Here is a 20,396-nt window from a genome sequence, read left to right on the forward strand (position 1 = left end):
ATTCCTTAAAAAATTGCAAATAGAACTGCCTTATGACCCAGCAATCCCACTGCTGGGCATACACACCGAGGAAACCAGAATTGAAAGAGACACATGTACCCCAATGTTCATTGCAGCACTGTTTATAATAGCCAGGACATGGAAGCAACCTAGATGTCCATCAGCAGATGAATGGATAAGAAAGCTGTAGTACATATACACAATGGAATATTACTCGGCCGTTAAAAAGAATACATTTGAATCAGTTCTGATGAGGTGGATGAAATTGGAGCCGATTATACAGAGTGAAGTAAGCCAGAAAGAAAAACACTAATACAGTATACTAACACATATATATGGAATTTAGAAAGATGGCAATGATGACCCTGTATGCAAGACAGCAAAAGAGACACAGATGTGTATAGCGGACTTTTGGACTCAGAGGGAGAGGGAGAGGGTGGGATGATTTGGGAGAGAAACATGTATACTATCATGTAAGAATAAAATCACCAGTCTATGTCCAATTCAGGATACAGCATGCTTGGGGCTGGTGCAAGGGGATGACCCAGAGGGATGTTATGGGGAGGGAGGTGGGAGGGGGGGTTCATGTTTGGGAACGCATGTACACCCGTGGTGGATTCATGTCAATCTATGGCAAAACCAATACAGCATTGTAAAGTAAAATAAAGTAAAAATAAAAATTAAAAAAAAAGAGTAAAAGTGGATTCATGGGTGCCAGAGAAGGAAGTATCTCACAAAATGGTAAGTGAAAGAAACTGGTACAAAATGATCCATTCTGCATGATCCCATTTATAATAAATTCAAAAAGAAGTAAAGTTACTCTCATGACGGGTCAGAATAGTGTTTACCTTTGGGGAGGGTGAGAATGACAGGCAGCAGGCATGAGGGAAAATTAGAGAATGCATACAAGTTCCTATTGTTTATTTGAGCTGGGTGGTCACTAGATAGGTATGTCCTTTGTAAAAACTCAATAAGTGGCTCATGGTTACAGTTTTTTCACTTAACATGAAGTCATCAAGACCAAACACCATCATTTAGAGAATCAGAAAGAAGCCAGTGGCCAAGCGCTGTCTTTACTACATCTACCCAGAGCTCTAGGTGTCAAGAAGCAGCTTTTAGGTGAGGCAGCAGAAGAAACATAACAAAGAGAATATTACCATCACAACACAGTAACGTGAGCTCTAACAGGAGCTAGTTGCTGGCTGAGAAAGTAGCACTATTGTGTGAGTAAGAATTTGTCAGTCATACAAGGGGAAGAACATGACAACATGGACCAGTGCATGTGGTTCACAGCCCTCGCAAATTGCAGATCCATCAGTTCTGCTTGAAAGGAGGTGAAGTCCATGCAAAGTCAACACCTTGCTTGAACTCAGTGTTTCTCAATTAGTTGTGGTGAACTAGAGTGGTTTCAGAGAAGGCAATGGCACCCCACTCCAGTGCTCTTGCCTGGAAAATCCCATGGATGGAGGAGCCTGGTGGGCTGCAGTCCATGCGGTCGCTAAGAGTCAGACACGACTGAATGAATTCACTTCTACTTTTCACTTTCATGCCTTGGAGAAGGAAATGGCAACCCACTCCAGTGTTCTTGCCTGGAGAATCCCAGGGACAGGGGAGCCTGGTGGGCTGCTGTCTCTGGGTCGCACAGAGTCAGACACGACTGAAGTGACTTAGCAGCAGCAGCAGAGTGGTTTAGTGTGGAGATTTAAAATGGGCCTAAAATACAGAAATGTCCTGTAAAGTCACTGTGTTTAATTCCAGTCAAGTGGTTGATGAAGTTTGTACCTATAGAATACAATTAAGACATTCGCCTGTTTTTTTTCCCCCTCAATCATGTCTCGTTAATACAAGGTGACATACTGTAGTGCACTAGTTGACTTATAATTTAGTTATCTAACTACTCAGATTAAGTTTTTCAGATGTTTCCTTGCCTTAAGAAACTAAGTCTTGTTAAAACAATCATGCTCAGATGATCAGAATTTCATTATTAATGGAAACAAAGACACAAGTAGAGCAAACAAATGGTTTGCAAAGTCCTTAACAAGTCTCATGACAGAGTAGTCATTCAGCCTTTCTCCCCCCATACACACACACACATACACAGACACACACAACCCCCACACACAGCCTTATGATCATTTCCTTGATAACATTCCTCCGTTTTCCTTTTTGCATTTTTTAAACTATTTAGTTTAAATAGATCACCAGTGAAATTACCTATGCCTGCTTCAAACTGGTGTGCATTAACAGCACAAAGATAACTGGACTTGAGGGAAAAGGAAGTAAAAGCAAACTCAAGCACTTCCTCCATCTTCTTGGAATACACTTCCTTTCTCAAACATTTGGGAAACATAAAAACAGAATCCAGATAATTATTTTGCTATTCAAATGCTAAAATCAAAATGGAAAATGTGAAAAAGAAAGTAAGTGATATTTTGGAAGAAGACTAAATTCAGATGTCAATTTCTACTTGTTCATTGTGTTTACAATGGCCAGATCTACTTTTAAATTTCTAGTAATCTTTAACAGCATAAAAGATCTAATCTCAGAGACCCTGGTCTCCTGGATCTCTGTTGAATAAAATCTAGAGAACTAACTCATATTCTTTTCCACTTTGAGATTATCTGTACTATTATAAGCCAAAAGAATTCTCAAACACAATAAGCATTTCATAAAAGTAATAGTAAACGGAAATAGAAAATAGAAAAACACATGTAACATTTTATAGTAACAGATTGTCCCTACTAGTAAAATAAATTCAAGATAACAATTTTAAAAAACTGCTTTTTTTTTCTAAACAGCAAAGGAGTAAGTGTTCTGATTACCTTGGGACCTATGCTGGCTTGAATACAATGCACAGGAGTCAAGAACATCTTATTAATCATAACAGAAGTTAAATGAATACAAAACCATTTTATTTCTAATTTTGCTATACAATAAAGTCAGATCTACCTCTTTTCCCTATTTCCTGCTGCTTTTAGCCATTATTCCTGATTTTAAAGTAACTATTGGCTCTCAAAGAAAATTTCTGCAATTTCTTTTGTTACTATAAAAAGTGAGAAGGGAACAGGCAGAAAGGTAGTGAAAAAGGATTTGATTTAACTTCTGACTGGGTGTTAAAATTTTGGAGAAGTTAATTAACTTTCCTCAGATTCAGTTTTAGCAATAAATCTGAAGAATACCTTATCAGTTTTCTGTGAGAATGCAACACTACCATATATGTAAAGATCTAGGCATGATGCAGGCACTCAATAAATAGTAGCTATTATTTTATGATTCTTTTTACTACATAAAATTTCCTTTCTGTATGTCATGAATTTGTGACTGAAATGAAAATGCACTATATTGAACCAATGTTCTCACATTTCTAATCGCTTAGTACCAAAATTTCGGTTGACGCTAGAGGATATTATCCTGAGAATCAGTTTTTTGAACAATCTATTTTCTATGCCTCCTTTGGGCAATAAAATATCTGGTAAAATGAAATCAGGGGAAATGAGATTATTAAAATTGAGAAAGCAAAGCACTTCAAGATGAAAAAAAGAACAAGATATAGGAATGTAAACAATCCTGCTTCTGAATTATCAGAAACTATGGGAACAATGAAATGATAAATTGAAGTCAGTAACTCAAACTGATTTTTCCCTGGTTCCTGCCCAGATAAGATTCATGTTTCTTAGAGAGTGTATAAACAGAGGCAAGGCTACCCTAATCCTGTCATCAACAATCAGCTTACACTTGTACCCTATAAGGTACGCAGTCTAGGTAAAGACATGTCTTGTGCCTTTAAAAAATGTGGGTGAAGAAGCTGACAATAAACATAGAGATCCCTTGTGTGTGTGTAATGGTGGTGAAGCCTGGCTAATATAATGAGAAAACAATGGATCTACACTATATTTCATTGCCAGAATGTTCTTCCTTTATCGGTGGCCCCACACATTGGTTCACGACTTTATTCTGGATTTATGATACCACAGACTAATTTTAATACATCTGTTTCTACCACCGTCTATGAGTTGCATCTTATTTATTCTTGTCCTTATAATGACTAGAACACAGAACATATTCATCTGATTATTCCAGAGGGGACTAATGATGCTGCTGCTAAGTCGCTACAGTCATGTCCGACTCTGTGTGACCCCAGAGACGGCAGCCCACCAGGCTCCCGCGTCCTTGGGATTCTCCAGGGAAGAACACTGGAGTGGGTTGCCATTTCCTTCTCCAGTGCGTGAAAGTGAAAAGTGAAAGTGAAGTCGCTCAGTCGTGTCCGACTCTTAGCGACCCTGTGGACTGCAGCCCACCAGGCTCCTCCGTCCATGAGATTTTCCAGGCAAGAGTACTGGAGTGGGGTGCCATTGCCTTCTCTGGACTAATGCTACTCTTTTCATTCTATTAGAAATGAGTTTACCACTGCCAAAATGTATATGCAAGCGATTATGTTTATGTATGTCCAGTGTGCCACAACAAATCTTATTTCACTAATCTGGAATCCTCAGGCTTGTTGGAAATGAAAAGTGTATTTCTTGTGTGTATATGTGTGTGTATTTATGTGGAAATAGAAAGTGTGAATTTTGCTGTTTCAGGGAGGTTAGAGAAAACTCTATATTTCTTATTCTGTAGAATATTAACTCTGGCTTTCCTCCATTTTTTCCTATTAGTTAACGTCACCAATACCCCTTCAGTTGTGCAAACCAAAAATTTAGACTTCCTTACTAATTGTTCATCATCCCCTGTACTCAATCAATTACCACATCCTGTTAATTTTACTTTCTAAGAAGTTTTACCTCTATGTTCACTTTTCTCCATCTCAGCCCCCTTGGTCCAAGTACAGTCATCTCACTCTTAGGTTACTGAAATAGATCTGTGACTGTTTCCCTTTCACCAATGTTCACTACTCAATAACTGGAGAGATATTTTTATATTTCCCATTTGATTATTTCACCTTTGCTGAAAATCTTTCAGTTGCTTTCCCATTATTTCTTTATTGAAGTATAATTGATTTAGAGTGTTGTATAAGTGCTTTCCCATTAAAGTAAGCCCCTTTACATATAAATGAGTTCTGTTCTGAGAGTGCATTTGTTTGAAAGTCCAATTTGTTTATAAGTTCAACAAAGTTAGCCTAGGTACCCAACTAGCTACAATAGGCTATGTAGTACTATACTGTAATATATTTATAATGCTTGTTGCACAAATAATACAAAACAAACACACACACACAAAAAAAAAACAAAGAAAACACATTTATTCTTATAGTACAGTACCTTGAAAGGTACCATAATACAAAACAACAGCTGGCATCCAGGGGCTGGCATCGAGTGAACAAGTAAGAAGAGTTACTGACTGGAGGGAAAAAAGTAGGTCGGAGATGACAGAGCTGAAGGAATGTCAGCAATAGGAGACAGAGGGCAAGCTGCAATCAATCACACTGGAAGAGATTGGACATACGAACTCAAGCGTGCATCTTTCAAAGTTTTCAGTTTGAAGGTTCATATGTAGGGGACTTACTGTATTCTTAGGATTAAGGGTAAAGTCCTTTGTACAGCTGCACCTGTCTTACCTGCTGGTCTCCTTTCTATTCCTCTCCTTTTCAGAATTTCCAAGTTCCCTTTGCTTGATTTCACTTCTCATTCTAGCCAAGCTTTTAGTCTTGGACTATTAAAATAAATTCCTCTGGTGTCAATGCTCAATTCCTGTATGTTAATTCTTCAGGAGGAATATTTCTTGTATGAGAAATGGAGTTCTAGTTTGAACTAAAATATGCATGTTTCATAATTTCAAAATTAAAATTATACAGATTATGCATAATTTCTGCTTTATTTTCTTTTATGCATTTCCCCAAATATTCTGTAGTAAACAAAAGCAGAAAAAGCCTGATGATTCATTAATATTAATGTTCTTCCTTTTTGTATTTTGTACTAAACCAACTCTTTGTCACACTCCACGGACTGTAGCCCACCAGGCTCCCCTGTCCACAGGATTTCCCAGGCAAGAATACTGGAGTGGGTTGCCATTTCCTCCTCCAGGAGATCTTTCCAACCCAGGGATGGAACCCCTGTCCCTTTTGTCCCCTGCATTGACAGGCAGGCTCTTTACCCCTGGCACCAGCTGGGACAAATTTATTCAAAACATTACTCTGCTCAGTTAATACTCATCATCTGAAAGATGTAAGAGGTTCTACATATATGTAATGCTAACATGTAGAGAAACTAGTCAAATTATTTATTATGTTCTTTAAAAACTCTTCTATTATTTTAATTTCACCACCACATGAAAGTTACTTTCTAATGTTTTATAACATCTATAGTCCAGTGATCAAATATAGTCATCATTTCTAAATGAATATAAAGCTCAGTGAACTTAAAAGGAAAAATTTTTCTGAAATAAATGCTTTGGTTAACATTTAAATTTTTGTCACAACACACATTTTAAAATATAATACTTTTCATAAAGTAGAACAAAGACTATTTGACATGTTAATGTAAAGTGGATTTTGAATCTATTTTAAATGAAATTAGATTTCCCATTAAAATACTGAACCTTCCTAATAGCAATATGGAAAGCTTCTTTTCCTTTCTATAAATCCTAACCATGACTTAAGCTTTTCCAATCTTCTTTATTTTCTACACCAGAGTGTTAAAGAATAAGAGATTAAGCACTCATCATGTGATGATGAAAATCTACAAGTATATTTTTGCCTATACTTCATGAGAGTTTTACTTTCATCTGGAGTCAGTAGGAGAATCTTATATTTAATTCCACTGTGGAAACCTTAACAAGTACCTATATTTGGTGACTGAATCATTTATCTATTTACATGAATATACTCAGTCTAATATTTGTCTCTTCCAGACCCACACATTCATTATCTGACTCAGCTTCTCTCTCTACCTGTGAGAGTCAGATGGCTGTCCTTCATGCTCCATGAAACCCACGGTCTTCACCTGTCATCTCTCCCAAAAGCCTTGTACCTTTCAATCACTGAATCACCTTGGCTATTCCTTTCAAAACTCCCCCTTTCTTAAAGTCTGCATCATATCAACACAGAAAGAAAACTGTTCTGAACCTTTCCATGGGGCTCTGTACAGTTTTATACATTTAGTCTTCCTAATGAAGAAAATTCTTCAAAACAATCTCTCTAAAAATTGCTAAATTTATACACACCCAGAGAGTAATCTGCATTCAGTAAGCACCCCAAAATATTGCAGAACTAAAACACACTTGGGAGAAATTGAAGGCAGGAGGAGAAGAGGCGACAGAGGATGAGATGGTTGGACGTCTTCACAGACTCAGTGGACCCGAGTCTGGGCAAACTCCAGGAGATACTGAAGGACAGATGGGCTGTGTTCCAGGGGGTCGCAAAAAGTTGGACAGAACTTAGCAACTAAATAACAACAAAACACACTAACACTAGAGATTTTATTTTCTAGGCTGTTAAAGCAGATTGGGAGTAAATTCTGCCTCAATTTTCTTTCTAATGACATTGTAGAACTGAAAAAAAAAAACAAAAAACTTTGGGAAATTCTGTTGTCCCATTTTCATTTTAATCAGATAGAAGCCACATGTGTGATGCATAACCACCTCTGAGCAGGGCTTCACCACCTGCTGAGTACATTGATGCAAACGTTCAAATGATGCCTGTTCATTATGAAAATTCCTCACTGAAGTTTACAAATAATTTCCTTGGTTAAAAAAAATAGGTAGGTAGAATCTAATTCCTCTGAAAGACGCTGCTCACTACTTCTTTCTGAAGTTTTGGTCCTATTGGGGTTTTGTTTGTTTTTTGTATTTTTTTCAGCATGACACACCCTGTTCCAAAATGAACACTCTCCCAACAGCTGTAAATGTGACGTGAAATTTATTACACAATCTAAAATACACATAATTAGAAACAAACAGTGGTAAATAGATAGTGTTAAAAGATAAACTGAGGCATATTAAAAATGTTAAGACTATTTGAGCAAAATTTAATTCCAGTCAGGTAGTACAAAACCAGAAGATTTCACGGACGGAGGCTGAGGAGAGACTTTTATAAAGAAAAGTGGAAGCAAAATAAGGAAATGATTGATTAGCTGTAGTTTACCCCAAGTTGCCTGTTTGTGATTAGTTGTCCTTATGTTTCAATTCAGTGACCTTGAAGTATTAATGGGCTCAGATTTTGTTTCACATCCACAGCCACCACGGCATTTGAACCCCTTCATCTAAAGACCTCCTTGTTTAATTAATTTAATGATAGGAATTTTAAGATTTCTAAAGTTCCATATTTATCTCCAGTTGTCTCTACTTTCACTTTCATTCAGTTAAAGGTTTTAAAATTTCTGCAACTTATATGAAGCAAAGGCAAAATGAGACACACAAACCAGGAAATGAATGTGAAACAATACATTTTGAGAATCATTATACTAAAACCATAAACATGCTTATACAATAATGTCTACTTATTTATGCATGCTGCTAAAGTAGAACAACATAATTTTTCAGCTTTTGAGCCTTAAATATTCAGGCATTCACTCAAGAGAACTGTTAGTTGCTCAGTCATATCCGACTCTTTGTGACCCCATGGACTAAATAGCTTGCCAGGTTCCTCTGTCCTTGTAATTCTCCAGGCAAGAATACTGGAGTGGGTAGCCATTTCTTCTCCAGGGGATCTTTCCAATCCAGGGATCAAACACAGGAGTCTTGCATTGCAGGCAGATTCTTTACCAACTGAGCCACAAGAGAAGCCCATCCATTTACCTAATATTTACTGAATTTTCACCAGGTTCCAGGCACACTGTTCCAGGGGTTGAAGATGTATCAGTAAATAAATAGATTTAAATATCCATCCTCATGGAGCTTACATTCTGATTACATGTGAAATATCCTCATGGAAATTCAAGTCAAATTCAAGTATATTAAATTTTTGTCTCCAAAGACTTACTTGTAGCAAATGATCTAGATGCTTCCACTTTTTTAAATATAACAAAAAGTAGGTCCTGAACCAAACAAAACTAATTACTTTAAACATGTTGAAAGAACTGGAAATAATAGAATTGCATAAACTGTAACACAGACTAGCCCAATTCTTGGAGTTAAATCACATATTCCTGATTAATCTTCCAAATATAAATATTTACACGTGTTCAGTCCTTCTTTCTTGATGGAAAATGAAGAAACTTTGGGCTGAGAATGAACTGAACTTTCAAAAGTTCTCAAAATATTTTAAACAGGAAACCAGCTGCCTCCACCCACCCATGGCAATATGTTCAAAGTGCAGAACTGCAGGAGTTCAGTGAAGGCTCTGACAGCTCCAAATTACTACAAGTCAGATGTAGTCCTTGAATTGTATGCCCGTGCAAATAAGATTACAGAAGACTCTGAGAAAATAAAATTATTAGTGAATACGGACCTCTCTACTTTCACAATTATGTTGTTTTCTTAAAACACATGATTAATTTGGTTTGAAATCACAAGGCTCTGAATAGGAGTATTATAAACTGCAGAGAGTATATTGTACCTCTTATGACATGTATGGAAAAAATATAAAAGGAACATGCAAAATTGATTTTGTATATAATTAAAACTATGCATTTATAGTACTATATTTATTTATGGTATTAAGGATGTTAAACCAATTGGGTTTTTTTTTTTTCTTGCTAAGGAGTATTTTAACTCTAAGAAAAACTGAATTGAAATAATATGTGATTTAGTCACTAAGTCATGTCTGACTCTTGTGACCTCATCGACCATAGCCTGCAAGGCTCCTCTGTCTATGGGATTCTCCAGGCAAAGATACTGGAGTGGATTGCCATTTCCTTCTCTAGGGGATCTTCCTGACCCAGGCATCAAACCAGGGTCTCTTGCATTGCAGGCAGACTCTTTATTGACTGAGCTACAAGGGAAGCCCCTGAAATAATATAGAAAAAGCAAAGGAGAGTAACGAAATTGCTCAAAACTGAACATTCTTATGTAACAAACTGAGATGTATTAATATAGGCATATATTTCATTAAAATTATCAGAACAGCAGCTAATAAGATGTTGACATTTAGAAAATATGTTGACTTATCTTAGTCACTGTCACTAGATTTATAGCCTATAGATCTATGGACTCTACTAAGATAATTCTTTAAATTTTAATTAGTATAAAACAAGTAATCAGTTTTCAGATATATCATTGGGGAGAAAAAACCTTAGCCTCAAAAAACAGATATGGTAGTTATATAATACTTAAGCTACTCTTATAATAATATATCCAAAATCTTGATTTCACTGATAACATTTCATTTGTAAGATTCTGTAATTTTAGAGGGGCTTGCGCAGTGGATCAGTGGTAAAGAAACCACCTGCAGAGTAGCAGAAGCAAGAGATGTGAGTTTGATCTCTGGGTCAGGAAGATCTTCTGGAGGAGGAAATGGCAACCCACTCCAATATCCCATAGACAGAGGACCCTGGTGGGCTACAGTCCATAGGGTCCCAGAAAGTGGTAAGTGAGTGAGGATGCACACATGTAATCTTAAGAAAGAAAAGACATGAACTATTTAAAGATATAAATGTTAGATTTTTATTTGAAGATCAGTTAGTCTATGAGATTGTGTAACTTCCCTGGCTATGCTTTCTCCATTTTAGCCAAAATGTATTAGTGATTTGTTTAGACATAGAGTATCTCCAATTTCTCCAATTATCTTTCTAAGGGTTGATGATTCTGTTTGGCCTTTTTTGTTTTTTTTCAGTCCTTTGGCGTAAAAACAGATAACACTAAAGAAAGAAACAATTTAACCATAAAACAGTTCTTAGCACAACTGCCAATTGATCCAGAACCAGTTTTCATGTGTTTATTTTATTGTATGCTTAGTTTTCTTATTTTCTTAGCAAAGACAAGTAAGGAATTAGATTAAAAATGTCAAAATAACAGGAAGTTAATAGCCAGTGTTTATATTTCTCAAAAGATCTGGCATTCCAGCCCCTAAAACAGAAAATGTAAGACATATGCAAGGAAAACTGCAAAGAGCTGAAGCCAGATTACACTCATTTTTTTTAAACTTGCTTTTTTATATTTACCTTTCAATCATATAAAAATTTTTTCTTCAACTCTTTCCCTGGTAATCCTGATGATGCCACAATTTTAAATCTTCCTCAAAAACTCTATTTTTACTTTTTTTTTCTCTCTCTGCTCTCCAAGATTTTTATCTTTTGCTTAATTCATAAAAAGAAGGAAAAAAAATTAAGAAATGTGTGGATTCCTAGAAACTGTGTTTCATCATATTTATCATTTCCTGTTCTTCATACCAATTAGGTTTTCTTAAATTGTGGCAAGGAAAGAACATACTGGCGCCAGTTATTTCCACAGGTCACCATATGTCACATGCTTCTCAGTACCACAAAAATATAGCTATGGAATATCATCAGAATGGTATAGTGAAACCCAGAGAATACTGGGTTCAGAATCAGAAAACCTGTTCCTTGAGAAGGTCACCCAAAGACACATCTTCACTTATTTATAACACAGACATAAATATAATGCCTAAATATGACCTATGGTTGCTATAGGAACAATTTGTTTATACTTTGGGTCCTGCACTGTCCAACATGGCAGTCATTGGCCAGATGGAGCTGATGAACCCTTGAAATGAGGGTCATCTGAGAGATGTACTGTGTGTGTAAATTAGGCACAGCATAGCAAATGAAAATGTAAAATATCTCATTTGAAATTTTATATTGATTATATTTTAGAATAATATTTTAACATATGAGTTACAAAATTTTCCACATTTAGCAAATTGGGACTTTCCTGGTGGCTCTGTCTGTGATGCAGGAGACACAGGTTTGATCCCTGAGTATGGAAGATCCCCTGGAGAAAGGAATGGCTACCCACTCCGGTGTTCATGTCTGTAGAATTCCATAGACAGAGGAACCTGATAGTCTGAAGTCCATGGGGTCTCAAAGAGTTAAACTATACTATTAAGTTACTTCCATGTTTATTTTCTGACTTTTTAATGTAACTTTAAATTGTATATGTTGCTTGAATGATATTCCAATTAGACAGTTCTACTCTAAAATATCTAAAAAAAACTAAGGGATTTCTTTTTCATAGAGAATTGTCCAGGAGTAGAAAATCACATTTCAATTTTTTTAATTAAAAAAAAATGTTCTGTGCCTTTTGGCAATATTTTTCTATCTTACAGAGGTTTTTGACCTATAATTCAAGTTTACATAATTAATAACAATGGTATTTGCAAATATATGCTTAGAAACTGCATTCTATCAATAGTGGAAATCCAGATGAAAGAACTAACGCCTGTTGTTGTTCAGTTGCTTGGTCATGTTCGACTCTTTGCAACCTGATGGACTACAAGACACCAAGTTTCCCTGTCCATCACCAACTCCTGGAGCTTGCTCAAACTCATGTCCATCAACATGAGTTGGTAATAGCATCAGTGATGCCATCCAAACATCTCATCCTCTGTCGTCCCCTTCTCCTCCTGCCTTCCATCTTTCCCAGCATCAGGGTCTTTTCCAATGAGTCAGTTCTTCACATCATGTGGTCAAATCTGGAGCTTCAGCTTCAACAGTATGCAAGCCTAGATCTCTACAAAAACAATGACTTTCACATTGCTAAATCTAACTAATGTCTAATTCCAGGCTTGAAATTCCTGTCTTACTTGACCAATTAGTAGCATTTGTATAAACTGGCCATTACAACTTTCCAGATCACTCGTTTACTTGGCTTCTAGAAAACCCGTTTCTCATGCTTTTCTGCCTTACTGATGGTATATGTTCAGTCATGCCTAACCCTTAGTGGCCCCATGGACTATAGCCCACAAACCTCCTCTGACCATGGTATTTTTCAGGCAAGAATACTGGAGTGGGTTGTCATTTCCTCCTCCAGGGGATCTTCCCGACCCAGGGATCGAACCCAATCTCCTGCATTGGCAGGTAGATTCATTACCATTGAGTTACCTGGGAAGCCCCACCTTGCTGATTGCTGCTTCTTATTCCACTTTAGTGAGTCTGTCCCATTGCACACTCCTGAGGTGGAAGTGCTGCAGTGTTGAGCCTTCGTACTCTTTCCTCTTCCCCAGTGGCAATCGGTGTAGCTGAATGCATCCAGTCCTTTGCCTTCAGATCCACCTACTTCCTGATGTGTACCACAATAATTTCTCCCTCCTGAGATCTTCTTTCAGCTCTTGATTCATGTATCCAGCTGACAACATCAGCATTGCAATATTTAATTGGCATCTCAAATTTCACATGTCCAAAAACAAATTCTTAAACACCACCTTCTAATCTACTCTTTCTTCTGGCCTCCCTCTGTCAGCAAACATTTTATTATTCCAGCTTCTTAGATCAAGCCAAGAGATCATCTCTGATTCCTCTTTTTTTTTCACACTGAACATGTAAGAGAGTGGTCCTGCTTATGGCTCCATGAATACCGGAGTGTTTCCCATCAAGCTATGCTGTGTGTTACTGTGTTAGTCGCTCAGTCGTGCCCGACTCTTTGCGACCCCGTGGACTGCAATCCACCAGGTTCCTCTGTCCATGAGATTTTCCAGGCAAGGATACTGGAGTGGGTTGCCATTTCCTTCTCCATCAAGCTATGCTATGCTAGCTTGCTATGCTTAGCTATGCTAATAGGTCAAATTTATTGTAGTCCCACATCCAAGCTTCCCTTGTGGCTCAGACGGTAAAGTCTGCCTGTAATGCAGGAGACCTGGGTTCAATCCCTGGGTTGGGAAGATCCCCTGGAGAAGGAAATGGCAACCCACTCCAGTATTTGTGCCTGGAAAATCTCATGAAGAGAGGAGCCTGGCGGCTACAGTCCATGGCATCACAAAGAGTTGGACACAACTGAGCAACTTCACTTTCATTTTCAATTTGATCCAAGCTTCAGAAGCCTGTAAGTAGATTCATACAGTGTCAACATCCTTAGATCCATTTATTAAGTCATAGTTGCCATAGTCAGTGTTTTCAGTCCACACAATCTAAGTTTTATAACTTAATCTTTGCCATTGTAAAAAGAACAGAGAAGCCTGGGCAGCATCAGAGAATGAGATGAGAGCAGCTCTATGCTGTCTGGTTTTGGCCCAACTTAGTTCTGCTGTTAGTTTAACCTCCAGGAGATCCTGAACTAAGGATGAAATGAAGGGTGGTCCAGTGGTTAAGAGTCTGCCTTGCAATGCAGGAGGCACTTCAGCCCCTGGCCAGGGAAGATCCCACGGAGCAACTGAGCCCATGTACTACATCTACTGAGGCCATGCTCTAGAGCCTGTGCTCGGCAGCAAGAAGCCACTGCAATGAGAAGCCTACTCATTGCAACTAGAAAGTTGCCCCGGCCTGTCTCTGTAGAGAAAGTCTACACATAGTAATGAAGACGGAGTGCAGCCAAAAATAAATAAATAATTTTTTTAAAAGACTTTTTAAAAAGATGGAATGAAGCACACCTGGATCCTTATACAACACCTGCAATTACTCAAGCTTCTACCTAGGAAAAGCTTACAAATAGAATCTTCCAGAACTATGTTAAACTCCAGGGATTGTCTGGTGCTTCCACTGTCACCCCCCATCTTTGCTATAAAGGGTTACTATCCCCCGAGCACTTACAATATGTGAGTTATGTTTTTGCCTCTTTCAGATGATGAGCAAACAGAAGAAAGGAATCTATGAATATACACTGAATAATAAAGCCATTAGAACTTTGGCAGCCATCATAAATTCAACTTTTGACATAATGCCTTCATAATCCTAAATTCACTAAGGGAGGAAATGGAAGACTGAAAAACTCTCAGAACTATTTCCATAAAAACTAAAGTTGTTTCAGGCTCCTCTTCATTGGAATATTGTCACTTTACCTCCTGTTACATTTCTAAATGGTTCCTGCATCTTAGAAACATATGTTCATGAGTCAGTGGCTGACAGACTCACTTCTATTTTTTTTTTGAAACTTTAATTCTACAAATTAAAAGCAAGCATTAGGATAAAACACCATTTGTAAGTTCTGCAGTGAGCATATTTTTCCTACCCAATACTAAGGATATCTCTGTCTTCACATACCAAAAAAATGCTTCTATCAGAACTTTAATTTCAAATATCTGTATATCTTTGTTACACCTAACAGCAATTCTTGGCAAATACCACTGATTATAAATCAATCAGGTAATATTTATACATACAGAAAGATGAATAATCTTCTGCAAAGCTATGATTTCAGTCATGGCCTTGAGCCCAACCCATCTTCTCTTTGATGGTCTGATTTTCTCCTATAAAATACCTATTTCTTTTTTTTAATAACCAAATTCTCAATTCACACTTGATCACAAATGAGCATCTATAATCGGCCACAGAGGATGGGGCTATACAAAATCCCCTCTCTGGGAAAGAGTCTTGGAAGTCAACCTAGATCTAGTTACTTAATTTAATTAAATAATTATAATATCATAAAGCTAGTGACCAAAGCATTTGAAATGACAAATAATTTTAACAACGAAAAGTTTAAAAGGATGAATCTTTACATTTCAACTATCTTTATCTCTTTGGATGCTTGGCAAAAGATATTACTTCAATAAAGCCTATAAGTGATAGCAAGCTTCTAAAATAGTACATTTCTAAAATGATATCATAGAAATTATACATACATATACAAAACTCATTATTATAACATAAGGAACTTTTATAATTTTATTTCATTAAAAATACTGAAAAATAGAGAAGGAAATGAATGCTATTGAAGAGACTAGTTCTGGGCTCTTTAGAGGAAAAGTGAAATAATACATTTAAGGTTTGGCTATTTGAAGGGGAAAGTGTTGTTAACAAGTTCTTTTTACTATCTGTACACTCTTCTCAACATAACCTATTAGCAGTATAAATTTTATATATGCTCTTCACCCACTCAAATAAAACTTATAGGATAATTTTCTTTGGTAATAATTGTATCTCCATAATTTTAAGAAGATGTGGTCACTAGGCATTCATTCATAGCCCACATTAAAAAAAAAAAAAAAAGGAATGGCAGTGTGTTCCCAATGTCATTTCATTTCCAGTCACTTCATTTATTTCATTTGTGAATAAGTAATATTAGATGAAAATCAGAGATGAAATTTCCTTTGAGAAATCAAAATATATCTTCTTTGAGTATGAATACAACATTCAAGAAAATAACCGAGACAAACAAAAGAGCTGAATACGAGAACAGCCAACTTAAATGTAAAGACTGCTTATTTTCTTCTTTCTATTCCAAAGGCAAGAGCGGGCCACCTGAGGGGGCTGTGATTGGCTTGGTCTACAGTTGCTGGAATTGATCTGCCTGTGGTCTCACCACCCATTCCCGGGGCTCAATTACCCCAAAGCCCACTCCCAACCGTCTTGCTAACTCCTGCCAGATTTACATTCCTAAAATACCAGTGCAGCAGAGTAGAAGAGCTCTGGAGCCAGAAAGACGTTGTTTGGAATCCTGCTTCACTTACTATATCTGTGGCTTTAAAGAAATCATCTAACATTTTTGAACATAAGATTCATTCATGTATAACATGAAGATACTGTGTAAAATGAAGCTCATTTGATTGCATAGCTGTCAAAATTGTAGATACGTATGTAATTACATTGCACACAGAAGCACACTTACATATTGAAAATATTTCAACGATGAAGAAGAAGCTGATGGTTAAGAAGAATAAGATGATGAAGAAGAAGGAAGAAGAGGATGAGTAGAAGAAATTTGCATCTTCAGAAATTTGTAATTGCCACCTCTGTATATTATATAAGGACAAAATTAATGTGTGAGTTGTAAGATGCTCCATAGCTATGTCCTGCTTTCTATTGAGCCCAGTGTCTACTACTCACAAGGTATATTTTTTTCTGCTTCAGTGAGATGGGTTACTCATCCCTAGCCTACCTCGCTCTATATTAATTTTTGCCTCAAAATCCTTTGCTCCAACCACTTCTACATCGTAGAAGAGTCTTTGGGGTTTTTAGCAACTATTCAAGTTCCACTGATTTTTTTCCCTTTTTAGATTATGAAAGTATGATAGCAGATTTACAGGAGACTTTGAAAATACAGAACAAAGTTACATGTAAGTTCCACTATATATTACAATCATTTGTTTAAGGAAATAAGATTTTTAATTGGAGTCTCAGTATCAAATGCTCAAAAATTAATAGAAAGAAAAGTAAACAGAAAAGGAGAAGGGTAGAGTGGACCTGCAAATTACTCTGAGCCAATTCAATGTAATTAAGGTTTATACAATTTTCACACAACAGTAGGATACAAATGCTATTCAAGTTCCCATAGACTATAAACTAGGAGACACTGGAACATATCCAGGGAGATAAAACAAGCTGCAGAAATTTCATGGTTTAAAGGTATTAAAATCCTACATAGTCTGTTCTCTTATCACAGTGGAAATTCCACTGATTTTTTAAACCTCAACTCAGGCATCCAGACTTTTCTTTCAAGGTGTCTCTAAAATCGTAAATTTCAAGGCTACACCCGTAGTGAGGCACCACAAACTACGTCCCTGTGTCAAACAAATACTGAATCCAATGAAAACACATGAAAGCTTCAAAAGAGACCCCACTGAATGATGTTATCTCACAAGGAAGCTACTTTTTAAAGTTTTGGGGGGAAATGCAATTCATGTGAAACATTTTTCCAAATACTCAAATACACGTTGATATTAAATCAGTATTGCAAAATTACACCAAACTTATACAACTGTTGTATCGCTAGCTTTTCAAGACTCCTTTCTAATCTAATGCTTCTGTAAAACTATGGAGAAAAGTCAGAATTAGAAACTAATTTATATGTGAGGATATTTGACAATAAAATCATTAACAACAAAACATTTAATCAAAAGTTGTAACAATACTCTATCCCACAAAAATATTAGCAAATGTGTATTCAGATGATTTTAGAAAATAGGATAACTAGTGCTCCTGTAAGCAAGAATATCAAGAAATATCACCGTGCATTTCAAAGCTATGTTGCACATTTATAAGTATATTTTTTAAAAGAATATCTCCTTTTTATTTCTATTTAACAGCTTTGCCCACTCAACCTTCATTTCATAATTTATCTTTGCAGGAAACATAAGCAAATACTTCCCAGAGGCTATGTTTTCTTCAGTTCTGTAATGACTTTCTCTAAATATCCATTTCCTTTTATTTTATATAGGATTGTATTATTTTATGTCTCTTCTCCACACTACCCAGGTAACTTACATAGAGAAATCAATATTAGTGCTAAGTTTAAAGTATACTTTTCTGCTAACAGTGACAGGAATTCAGCACACGGACCAGCAAAATGAAAATAACTCTAAATGCATGAGACATACGTAGGAGGATTTGCATAGCAATTCTACTTTATTTTTACTCTAAGAATATAAACTACTTCAAACACATTGGCTAACTCATTCATTTGGAACTACAAGACAAGGTCTTATTATCAACATATTATCTTACTGTCTAAGTTTAGAGTTGAAAAATCTTACCTGAGTTTTGTTAGTATACAGTGTTTTGTTTTTTGTTTTTTGTTTTGCTTTTTTACAAAACTGGAATTGTATAACAAGCTGCCAGGAGAAATAATACCAACGTGGGAAACAGAAGAGGCAGGGAAGAAATCAAGTCTACTTTAAGAAGAAACGTCCATTCCCTCTGTTTCCCAGACCTATGGTAGTTTTGTTTTGGATCTTATAAGCAACTGTCTTTTTCTTTGCTCCGAGAACAACACAGGTTCTACCCAAGCAGGAAAACACAAAAATTAAATAAAAAGCCACAAGGTTATTAAGCATCTTACCCTCTGGGCTGGCTGGGCTGCTCCGGCGGCTCAGTGTTACAGACACATGTGTAAACAGAAGAATTCCCTGCATCCTTTTCTCATCTGTATAGCTCTGGGGTCCAGGCCAACAGGATTATTTCCAGCATTAAGGCCACTCCACACTAACTCGAAGAAGGTTCCAATTGGTTGTGAAGTTTTATCAAAACCAATACCACAACACCCTCCGTGGATCACATTTGAGCGATCCAAAAGGAAATCGTTTTAGTGTCCCTAACTCAGCACCATAATCTAATGCTTCTACACAACCTATTTGAAATTTTACTATGCATAATAAAGGGAGAAACACACACCCCTTCATCACCCAACAGTATGTTTAATGTTTAATAGCAATTTGCTTAACTTGCAGCAGTAACAGAAAAATTGGCAAAGCAAAAAGAATCTATCCGTAAAAGATTTAAAGAAAGATTATAATGCAGATGACAGGAACAGTAGGAAGCATCATTGGTTCAATCTGATCTTTATTAGATTGTGCCCCAAAAGAAAAAAGAATATGTAATAAACTACTTGGGTATAGAAATCAAGATACAGAAAGGTATGTCAGAACCTTTGATTTCATTCATGTAGGCAAGAACTATGAGCTGCAGTCTCCTGGGCCCCCAGAGAGCTCTCTGGCCCTTGCCCTGGGTGGGGTCGGGGCGGGGGGGGACAAAAAACAAATGGAGTGACCTTCCTGCGACATGATGCAGCTGTCAGGAAGTGTCCTGATGAATGGGTGACGGCAGACCACACACACACACAAAAGTTTTTTTTTAGTTGAATTAACAGCATAGAATGTCCAAAGTTTTTTTCAGAGAGGGCAGAAGAAACAGTCACTGTATTCTTATATTAATAAATAGCATGAAAACAGCATTTGAAAGTTAGGGAGTTAATATTTTCAAATGATTTTATTCTTCCTCTCTTTTTAATCCAGAGGAATATTCTTGGCTGTATAACCTGCTTGTGCTTAGCTGCTCAGCCATGTCTGACTCTGCGCAACCCCATGGACTGTGTAGCCTGTCAGGCTCCTCTGTCCATGGGATTTTCCAGGCCAGAATACTGGACTGGGTTGCCATTTCCTTCTGTGAGGGATCTTCCCGACCCAGGGATCAAACTATCGTCTGGGATGTCTCCTGGATTGCAGGTAGATTCTTTACGTGCTAAGCCATACGGGGAAGTCCCAGCTGTATAACAGATCCGTCATCTATTTTCTAGTGAAGCGCATCCTTCCATTCTTCCTGATACAATGGAGGGTGACCGCTCCCCCACAGAAAATGAACCCTCTGAGGTTTCCTTCCATCCTGTCTTTTCAGATGTGCTCAGTCACTATACCCTTCTCTCACTGAACTCTCCTTTCCTCTGGGTTTTCCCCATGAGATCCTAAACACCATCAGTTCTGCGAGTCTCAGGTGTGCCAGTGGGTCTTGCTTTCAGGTGGGTCATCTTCCCTTGTAGTTAGCATTCTCTTCTGTTTCATGGTAAGATGACTGAAAGACCTCTTTCCAGTTCTTTCTAAGAACTCCACTTAATCTGCCCACTACTCCCTTTAGTTCACCAAAGTGACTGTCTCTGAAAACACACACTTGCCCCTCTGCACACACAGGCACACACATTCACAC

The 20,396-nt window shown here is 37.1% G+C and overlaps 1 protein-coding gene across 1 annotated transcript in view; it reads right to left on the bottom strand.

Moving 5' to 3' along the window:
* The window catches only part of CCDC102B (coiled-coil domain containing 102B), a 257,611-nt gene extending 238,704 nt beyond the window's left edge, over window positions 1–18,907 (bottom strand). Inside the window, exon 1 of the mRNA XM_005696959.3 lies at window positions 18,760–18,907. The gene's annotated coding sequence lies outside the window, so the exon portion shown is untranslated. The remainder of the gene's footprint in view (window positions 1–18,759) is intronic.

This window comes from Capra hircus, chromosome 24 (genome assembly GCF_001704415.2).
Source record: "Capra hircus breed San Clemente chromosome 24, ASM170441v1, whole genome shotgun sequence".
NCBI classification, from domain to species: domain Eukaryota; kingdom Metazoa; phylum Chordata; class Mammalia; order Artiodactyla; family Bovidae; genus Capra; species Capra hircus.